Here is a 10534-nt window from a genome sequence, read left to right as displayed (position 1 = left end):
CGCGTTTCCCCGGTATCCGCCGGCGGACGGCAGCGATTCAATGCGGGGGGGGGGGGGGGTGAACCGGGGCGGGGGTTGGGTTTCCCGTCGGGCTAGTGCGCGCGGTGCAGCCTGGGAGCGCGAGTCTGGTTCCCGCCATCTCGCGGTGGTGACGGTCTGCCCGGGCGGCGCGCGGGAGCGGTATCCATGGGAACGGGCAGCCCGGTAAGTGGCGGGAGCGCGCGGGGCTGGAGGAGGGGGGGGGAGGGGTGGTCTGCACGGGGGCCGACGGTGAGTTTCCGGGGAGCAGTTTCCATGGGAACGCCAGGTAAGTGGCGGGAACGACGGGTAGGCGGTCTCCCTGAGAACGGCAGGTAAGTGGCGGGAGTGAGGGTTTCCATGGGAACTGCCCGGTAATATGCCGGGACCCCGTGTGGGTCCCCTTCACCGTTCGCCTGGTCTCGTTGGAGTGGAGAATCGGGAGTGAGAGGATGTTGAGAGGTGGGGGTGAGAGTCTGGTAAAGTGCTGGCGTGACCGGATTGAGGGATGAGAGAGGCAGGATAAAGGTGTGGATGGAAGGGAGGTGAGGTGGTAAGATTGGGAGCTGGGGGAGGGATGGGGTCTGAGAGGGAGTTAGAGTTGGTGGGATGGAGGTGAAGTGTTGGGACTGAGGGGAGGGAGTGAGTGGCAGGATTGAGAGGTGGAGGGGAGGGAGTGGGATTGGGGGCAGGAGGAGAGTTGAAGGACAGAGGGAATAACTAGGCGGGAGGAGGGGTAGGTCAGGTTCCATGATTGGAGGAGGGGAAGGAAGAGTGTGGAGTGTGTGTGAGATTGAGAGCGAATGCACTGAACTGGGATGGGGAGAGGTCGGTAATGATGTGGCTGTGGAATTGGGTGACAGGAAATGAGCAATGCAGGTAGTTAGTGAGGTGCTACAGATTACTATCCCTGTGTTTTGAATGTTTTGTAGCTATTTTTTTTTGCTGTGGTTGTGGGGCATGTTCAGTGCTTTGCGTAGTTTGCTGGTATTAGGAAGGATTGGTCAGATCATGTCAAATTGGATGCTGAGGATATAAGTGATGTGTTCATACACCATCACACCTTCAGTTGCTAGAAGAATTCAGATCCAGCAACTTGCTTGATGCCTCCCATCCTCTAAGCTAAGCATTCATTCCTCAGCCACTGACAAACCATTGACTTCAAAGCAGTACACAAAATGCTGGAGGAACTCAGTATCTACGGAAGGGAATAAACAGTTGATTTGGACCGAGTCCCTTCATCTGCACTGGGAAGGAAGGGGGAAGATGGTGTAAGGAGTACAAGCTAGGTGATAGGTAAAGCCACGTGGGTGGGGGAGTTGGAGTGACTCCAGTATGCACCTTTTCTAATAAATGCCATGACAATTATTTGCCAAGTGTATGACAGGACCACCCCAACCTATGCCACCAAGAAGAGTGAAGGCACCAGGCACCTGAGATCCAAGACAGGTGCTATCTAAATTTGGAAATATGTTGGCAGTCCCTCAGTATTATTGGACCAAGATCTTGAAATTCCCTCCCCAATTGCACTAATGATTGAAAAGGTTGAAGATTAGCATTATTTGTTACAACAGGGATGGCCAACCTATGGTGCATGTGCCTAAAGTGGCGCATTGCACCCCAGTGATAATAATAAAAAAGTCTACTCATGCAAAAAGTATTAACCAAAAACCGATTTGTAAAAAGAAGTAGCTTAGAGCTAGAAAAGGATTTTACTGAGAATAAATCTAAAACTTAGCAATTATTTTTAGCGATTTTATTTTTTAGTGCACATCTTTTGGCGAATGTTATCTTCTTTCGCATTAATCTGTTTTCAATTTTTAAAAATGTTAAATGAGTCAAACTAGGAAAGAAGGACTTTTGTTCTGCAGTCGTTCCATAACTATTCAATACACATTTAATAATTGTTTGATACTGAGGAGCCAGGTATCTGCACCAGCGGCGCATTGCAGGTTTTTGCCAATTGGTTTACAATTAACACTCATGCGCTACGGAGTTGTGCTTTGTTCGTCCTTTGTGAACATTTGCAGTTTTGTACTTATTCGAAAATTAAGCCTCGTTTGTACATTCAGTTATCCGTCACAGTGCAAAAGAAAAGCAGAAAGTGATAGTAAGCGTGAACTCGATGAACAGTGGGAAAATTAGCTTTTATTTATAGTGGGTCTGTCAGGAAAACTGTTGTGCATTGTTTGTGAAAACATTCTCACATTGAAGACATGATCTTAATAGACACTGTAAAACTCAACAGCAGACTGAAATAGAAGGAAAACAGGCTAATTCTTGGGTCTGAGTTAGGGAAAGTATGTGATTAGGAAAAAGGAAGAAATCAGAAGAAGATCAGATATACGGTGGCATGCAAAAGTTTGGGCACCCCTAGTCAAAATTTCTGTTACTGTGAATAGCCAAGTGAGTAAAAGATTACCTGATTTCCAAAATGCCTAAAGTTAAAGATGCGACATTTCTTTAATATTTTAAGCAAGTATTTTATTTCTATCTTTTATAGTTTCTAAATAACAAAAAAGGAAAAGGGTCCGAAGCAAAAGTTTGGGCACCATGCATGGTCAGTACTTCGTAACACCCCCTTTAGCAAGTATCACAGCTTGTAAATGCTTTCTGTAGCCAGCTAAGAGTCTTTCAATTCTTGTTTGGGGGATTTTCGCCCATTCTTCCTTGCAAAAGTCTTCTAGTTCTGTGAGATTCTTGGGCCATCTTGCATGCACTGCTCTTTTGAGGCTGATCCACAGATTTTTGATGATGGGGGACTGTGAGGGCCATGGCAAAACCTTCAGCTTGTGCCTCTTGAGGTAGTCCATTCTGGATTTTGAGGTGTGTTTAGGATCACTATCCTGTTGTAGAGCTATTCTCTTTTCGTCTTCAGCTTTTTTACAGACAGCGTGATGTTTGCTTCCAGAATTTGCTGGTATTTAATTGAATTCATTCTTCCCTCTGCCAGTGAAATGTTCCCCGTGCCACTGGCTGCAACACAAGCTCAAAGCATGATCGATCCACCCCCGTGCTTAACAGTTGGAGAGGTGTTCTTCATGAAATTCTGCACCTTTTTTTCTCCAAACATACCTTTGCTCATTGCAGCCAAAACATTTTATTTTAACTTCATCAGTCCACAGGACTTATTTCCAAAATGCGTCAGGCTTGTTTAGATGTTCCTTTGCAGACTTCTGACGCTGAATTTTGTGGTGACGACGCAGGAAAGGTTTTCTTCTGATGACTCTTCCATGAAGGTCATATTTGTGCAGGTGTTGCTGCACAGTAGAACAGTGCACCACCACTCCATAGTGTTCTAAATCTTCCTGAAGGTCTTTTGCAGTCAAACGGAGGTTTTGATTTGCCTTTCTAGTAATCCTATGAGCAGTTCTCAGAGAAAGTTTTCTTGGTCTTCCAGACCTCAACTTGACCTCCACCATTCCTGTTAACTGCCTTTTCTTAATTACATTACGAACTGAGGAAACGGCATCATTTATTTTAATTTTCAGAGTGCTAGGCAGCTGCTTAGAGGAGCCCACAGCTGCTGATTATTGTGACAAGGTTTGAGGAATTTTTTAAAAAAGATTAATTTAAAAAACCGATTCACATAGCTATCTTGACTATACCTCTTCTCACCCTATCTCCTGTAAAACTGTTATTTCCGTTTCTCAATTCCTTGGTCTCTGCAGCATCTGTTCCCAAGGTGAGGCTTTCCATTCAAGGACATCTGAGATGTCCTCCTCCTTCAAAGAATGGGATTTCCCTTCTTCCACCATTGATTTTACCCTCATCTGTATCTCCATTTCCCAAACACCCTCACCCCATCTTCCCACTACCTTAATAGGAATAGAGTTTCTCTTGCCCTTGCCTAGGACCCCATGAGCCTCCATATCCAGCACATCATTCTCCACAACTTACACATCTTCAACAGGATTTTACCACACTTCCATTCAGGTCCTCAAACAGTCCTTCCAGGGTCAACTACTGTATCCGGTGCTTCTGATGCTGCAGCCTCTACACTGGTGAGACCTTGCATCGATTTGGGGACCACTTTATCGAGCAGCTTAGCCCTGTCCACAACAAGCAGAATTTCCTGGTAACGAACCATTTTAATCCAGTCCCCATTGGTCCAAGGGCTCGTCTCCAGCCACAATGACTCCACTCTCATTTTGGAGGAGTAGCACCTCATTCTGTCTGGCTTTCCTCCTACCTAAAGACATGAACATTAATTCCTCCAACTTCCAGTAATATTTTTTCCCCTCTCCCTTGCTTCTTCAATAACCCCACTCTGGCTCTCCCCTTACCATTTCTTCTCACCTGCCTATTACTTCCAGCCCAGTGCCCCTCCTCCTTCCCTTTCTCCTGTGGTTCACTGTTCTATCCTATGAGATTCCTTCTTGTCTGACCCTTTACTTTTTCCAGCTATCACCTGCCAACTTTTCTCTTCATCCCCTCTCTCCCCTTTACCTATCACCTTCTAGCTTGTATTCCTTTCCCTCCCCCTAACTTCACCCTTCCTTTCAGTTCTGATAAGGGGTCTTGGCTCAAAATGTTGACTGTTTATTCATTTTCATAGATGTTTCCTGACCCGCTGAGTTCATCCAGCATTTTGTGTGTGTTGCTTTAAAAAGAGATTAGCTTTATTGTTTCATATTCATCAAAGCATGAAGTGAAAAGGGCTGTTTTCATCAACAACCAACACAGTCGGATATTGTTTTGGGGGCAGATCAGATAATCGCCTTGCTTCCATCACCAGCATAGCATGCCCACAACTTACTACCCTGACCCGTACGTCTTTGCAACTTTAGCTAATGGTCTTTCATCAGAGATAGAAGTTAAGTTAGATAGTGCTAAGTGCAGAGACAGGAAGGGAATGGGACATAAAGAGGCAAAATGACTGAGTGATGTAAATGTGGTCTAGTGGAAATATTTGGGTTGAACTCAGTATTAAACATATTAGTGGCAGAGGCATGTCATCACTAGCTCAACCTTGTGTGTTATTGCCTTCAATTTACTGATCTTGGTAGAAGAGAGAGGTGGTTTCTCACATTAGGAAGCAGCTGTCTGCGGACAGTGATAATGTTTGGGCATATTTTTATGTTTGTGCATTTACTGCAAACCCCCACACCTGGTACTGGTCAGTACCGGCTTCTCTTGTAAGAATACCAAATGAACATTGTAGGCATGCAGTGCTAGTGCCAGAAGCATGGATATATCTGTGTCTGTCCCCAGGAGAATCTCAGATTGCGTTAGTCATTGATGAAAATAATCCATTTCACTTCATGTTTTGATGAACATGTGACAAATAGAAATAATCTTGGAGAGGATGTTTCCAACAGTGGGAGAGTCTAGGACCAGAGGCACAGCCCCAGAATAGAGACAGCCTTCAGAACAGAGATGAGGAGGAATTACTTTAGCCCAAGGATGGTGAACCTGAGGAATTTATTACCACAAACAGCTGTGGAGGCCAATTCATTGGGCATGTTTAAAGTGGAGGTTGATAGGTTCTTGATTAGTAAGAATGTCAAAGGTTATGGAGAGAAGACAGGAGAATGGGGTTGAGAGGGTTAATAATTTAGCCAAGATGGAATGGGCCCATTCCCATTATTCTATGTCAGTCTGTGGCCTCCTTTACTGTCAAGATGAAGCCACACTCAGGTTGGAGAAACAACACCTTATATTCCGTCTGGGTCGCCTCCAACCTGATGGCATGAACATTGATTTCTCTAACTTCTGTTAATGCCCCTCCTCCCCTTCTTACCCAATCCCTGATTGATTTATTTATTCCCCCCCTCTTTTTTCTCTCTCTCTGCCCGTCACTCTTTGCCTGTTCTCCATCTCCCTCTGGTGCTCCCCTCCCCCTTTCTTTCTCCCTAGGTCTCCCATCCCATGTTCTTTTCCCTTCTCCAGCTCTGTATCCCTTCTGCCAACCACCTTTCCAGCTCTTAGCTTCACCCACCCCCTCCCGTCTTCTATCATTTTGGATTTCCCCCTCCCCTCATACTTTCAAATCTCTTACTATCTTTTCTTTCAGTTAGTCCTGACGAAGGGTCTCAGCCCGAAATGTCAACTGTACTTCTTCCTATAGGTGCTGCCTGGCCTGCTATGTTCCACCAGCATTTTGTGTGTGTTGCTTGAATTTTCAGCATCTGCAGATTTCCCCATGTTGAAGTGTCATGATGTATGTGATTGATGATAATCCTGATTCTGATTCCTCTTCTATAATCATGTGATTTGAGATGTGTTTATCCTTTAACATAAGCTGACTCCCATGTAGTGTATTGCTGATGATTCCCCCAAGAGTAATTTGTGTTTTTGAAGCTCGTGCTGTGTGTGAGCAATGCATCACTGAGGTATTGTGGTCCTTCGGGTCTTATTATATTTCCGATGATGCCTTAGTTCTTTTAATGAATCCTAATTCCCTGGCTATCACCATGGTCACAGTTCTTTGAATCATTTTCTGATTTTAGCCTCTCCTAAGCTACTAGTGTTCAGCTGCTGGTCCTGGCAACTCACAATTTTTCACTCAAAGTTCAAAATAAATTAATTATCAAAGTATGTATTTGTCACCATATACTGCCTTGAGATTCAATTTCTTGTGGACATTCACAGTAGAATCAATGAAAAACAACATTTAAAGACTGACAACCAATGCGCAGAAAAAGACAAGCTGCAAATACAAATAAGTAAGTTTATAAAAATGGAAAATGTGTTGTAGAGTCCTTGAAAATGAATCCAGAGGTTGTGGATTTAGTTCAGCATTGAGGTGAGTGAAGCTATCCATGCTAGTTCAGGGCCTTGGTGGTTGAAGAGTATTTACTGTTCCTGAGCCTGGTGATGTGGGTCCAATGGCTACTGTACCTCCTTCCCAATGGTAGCTCTTGTCTTATCATTGGGAGATCCTGGAATTATAGAATTTTAAACATTTGTCATTGAATATAGAACACTACAGCACCTTCAGCCCACGATGTTGTGTTGACTTTTTAACCTACTCTAAAATCAATCTAACCTTTCCCTCTTACACATCTCTCCATGTTTCTGTCTTCCATGATTTCTATCACAGGACCTACAGTAGGAGCAGAATTAGGCCATTCAGCCCATCAAGTCTGCTCCACCATTTGATTATGGCTGATTTACTGTCCCCCTCAAACCATTCTCCTGCCTTCTTCACATAATCTTTGTCACCCTGACTAATCAAAAACCATCAACCTCTGTTTTAAATGTACTCAATGACTTGGCCTATCATGTCAGTTGATAAGAGGGCAGATATCCAAGCCCAGGAACGCTGACCTAAAAATTCCAAAATTACACATCTGGAATGGTTGAGGTTTTTCACTGTTGTAAAGGTACCCAAAACTTGGATTTTGTTCAAGTTATAGGTATGTTTAGAAGTATTACAAGCGAGAGTTGTAACACTGATCTGTAGTGTCAGAAATTGCAGGAATTAATGGTGCAAGTGAGCTCTTCCAATTCAAAAACAACTGTTGGTAACAGATTTGGCAGTAAAGTTGCTGGAAAATTATTCTTAATCGCGAGATTCTGCAGATGTTAGAAATCCAGAGCAACCCATGCAGAATGTTAGAGGAACTCAGCAGGTCAGGCAGCTTTTATGCTGAGGAAGAAACAGTTGGCGTTTCACATGAAGACCCTTCAGGACTGGAAAGGAAGGTGGAAGGGGAGCACTTCACATCAGAGATGTCCTCCTTCAAAGAACAGGGTTTCCAAACTCCCCCATTGATGCTGCCCCCACTCACGTCTCCTCCTTTTCCTGGATATCAGTACTCAGCTTATCTTCCCACTTCCTTAACAGGGATAGAGTTCCTTTTGTCCTTGCCCACCACCCCTTGAGACTCCGCATTGAACGCATCATTTCCCGCAACATCCGCTATCTTCCACAGGACCCTATCATCAAACTCGTCTGTATTCCCCCCCCCCCCCCCCCCCAACATTCCGCTTTCTACAGAGGTCGTTCCCTCAGTTATTCCCTTGTCCACTCAACCCGTCCCACTTATCCCTGCAAGTGGCTGAAGTGTACACTTGCTCATTCACCTCTGTCCTCAACTCTATTTAGGTCCCCAAACAGTCCTTACAGGTGAGATAAGACTTCATCTGCTAATCTGTTGGGATCATCGACTACATCTGGTACTCCAGATCTGGCCTCTTCTATTTGCTGAGATCCGACTGTCTTTGGGGGGCCACTTTGAGCACCTTTGCTCCATCGGCAAAAAAATCAAATTTCCCAGTGGCCAAACATTTTAATTCCTATTTCCATTCCTGTCCTAACATGTTGGTCTGTGGTCTCCTCTCCTACCATGAGTCCATTCTCAGATTGGAGGAGCAACATCTTGTGGCGACCCATTTCCTGGCACATCCGAACCGGCTCACAATTAGATAGCCTACGGGGGTTTGCGAGCACAGAGCTTTGGAGCCTCTGCGCCACGGGGGGGCAGGTTGAGGGAGGCTTAAAAGTGAGGCTGAGGATTTCGAATAAAGTTTTTTCCTTCAACTGCAGTTACCGACTCCGTGTCATAATTTTAGCGCTGCATGTAGCACACCGCTACAATCTCATATTTTGACTAGGTATCCTCTGCCCTCCAACTTCCAGCCATTTTTCCCCATCCCCCTTTCCTCTTTCTCTATTCCCCACTCTGGCCTCATGCCTCTTCTCCTCACTTACGTATCTCCTTCACCTGGGGCCCTTCTTCTCCAGCCCTTATCACCTCCGAGGTTCTTACTCCCTCACACACCTGGCAGCTTGTACTCCTTTCTCTTGCCCCACATTATTGTGGTATCTTCCCCCTTCCCAGTCCTGATGAAGGGTTTTGGGCCAATGTGTCGAGGGAGAATAACAGCTCAGCATGGAATAGATGGGCTGAAAGGCCTGTTTCTGTGCTGTTGTCCTCTATATCACTAAGTGATTTAGACGACACCAGTGTTGGAATGGAAGTGAAGGAAATGGAGATTTGGATTAGTTTGTCAGATGTGCCAGGGTGCAATGAAATTCCTTCTGAAGCTCACAAATTAAAACAGTCAACATTTCAGGCCCGAGACCATGGGTCCTGATGAAGAGTCTTGGCCTGAAATATTGACTCTTTATTTCTCTCTATAGATGCTGCCTGACTTGCTAAATTACTCTTAAAATCTAGGAGTGGACCAATGGATCACAAGACCAAGTAAATACAGGAGCATAAGATCCCACACCACCTGGTTCAGGAACAACCGTTAGGGCACCTGAACCGTCGTGGATAGCATCACTCGCCTCAACACTGACTTGATTCCACAATCTACAGACTGACTTTCAAGAACTCTACAGCTCGTCTTCTCATTTTTTTTTTTGTAATTTGTTCTCTTTTTCCATATAGGCTTTCTGTCAGTTTTATTATTGAGTTCTTTAGTAAATTCTATTGTATTTCTTTATTTTCATGTAATATTTTCATGCAAGAAAATGAATCTCAAGGTAGAATATGATAGCCTAGTGGTTAGTGCGTTGATTTACAGTGAGCCAGTTGTAAGACACGGGTTCAATTCCTGCTGCTGTCTGTAAGGTGGTTTTACCTTCTCCCCGTGACTGCATGGGTTTCCTTCAGGTGCTTCAGTTTCCTCTCCTATTCCAAGGGTTAAGATCAGAGAATCATGGGCATGCTTCTTGGCGCTGGAAGTGTAGTGACACTTGAGAATTGCACATTGTTGATGCAAGCAGCACATTTCACTGTATGTTTTGATGCTTCAGTGTACATGTTTTTTTTAAAAAAGGCCTAATCTAAACTTTATTCATACTTGGATAATAAATTTTACTTTGATTTTGAGTAACGATCTCTTTAGATGAAGCACGACTACGCAAGAGCTCTAAGGGTAAAGTAATTCTTATTTTGGCCTTTTTATAAAACATTAAACTTCTGTAACATAGCTTAATAACTTAGCCTTGTTGCTGATTAATATCTATGCTTAAAGTAGCTTCGTCAACTGAGAGATGGTGGAATGCATCTTCTGTGGGTGCAGGATAGGACATGCCATGGCTCACTTTGGGGAGAATGAGAAATGGGAGTAGTGTTCCACTTTCCCTCAGGAACTTAAAAACATGAATTAAATATAAAATGTTGCAGATACTCAAAAGTCAAGTTAACATTTCGGGTTCGATATTCAGAGACCAACATCCAACAATTCAAGAACAGCTTCTTCCTCCAGCAATCAGATGTGGGGTGGCACAGTAGTGTAGCCCTTAGCACAATGCTTTACAATGCCCGTGACTGGGTGGGTTTCCTCATTCCAAAGACATACAGGTTAATTGGTCATTGTAAACTGTCCTGTGATTAGGCTAGGGTTAAATAGGTGGGTTCTAGGTAGTGTGGCTCATTGGGCCAGAGAGCCTGTTCCACGCTGTATCTCTAAACAAAATAAAAATAGATTGTCACATTTTTAAATGGTACATGAACCCTACTTCATTATTTCTTCTCTTTAGCAATCTTTATTGTAATTTTATGCCTTTGTGTTACACTGCTGTTGCAAAACAACGAAATTCCTGTCATTTTAAAGT

General features: G+C 44.1%; 1 protein-coding gene across 2 annotated transcripts in view; it reads left to right on the top strand.

The window, feature by feature from the left end:
• The first annotated feature begins 68 nt into the window (after positions 1-68).
• Positions 69-10534, top strand: part of usp37 (ubiquitin specific peptidase 37) — an 84688-nt gene continuing 74222 nt past the window's right edge. The window contains exon 1 of one of the 2 annotated variants that reach the window (XM_059967538.1): positions 69-204. The gene's annotated coding sequence lies outside the window, so the exon portion shown is untranslated. Of the gene's footprint in view, positions 205-2527; positions 2579-10534 lie in introns of those variants that run through there. The other variant, XM_059967539.1, reaches the window with a different exon arrangement.

The sequence above is a fragment of the Hypanus sabinus genome, chromosome 4 (genome assembly GCF_030144855.1).
Source record: "Hypanus sabinus isolate sHypSab1 chromosome 4, sHypSab1.hap1, whole genome shotgun sequence".
NCBI lineage: Eukaryota > Metazoa > Chordata > Chondrichthyes > Myliobatiformes > Dasyatidae > Hypanus > Hypanus sabinus.
The sequence above is the reverse complement of the archived record's forward strand: the minus strand, read 5'-3'. Positions and strand labels throughout refer to the sequence as shown.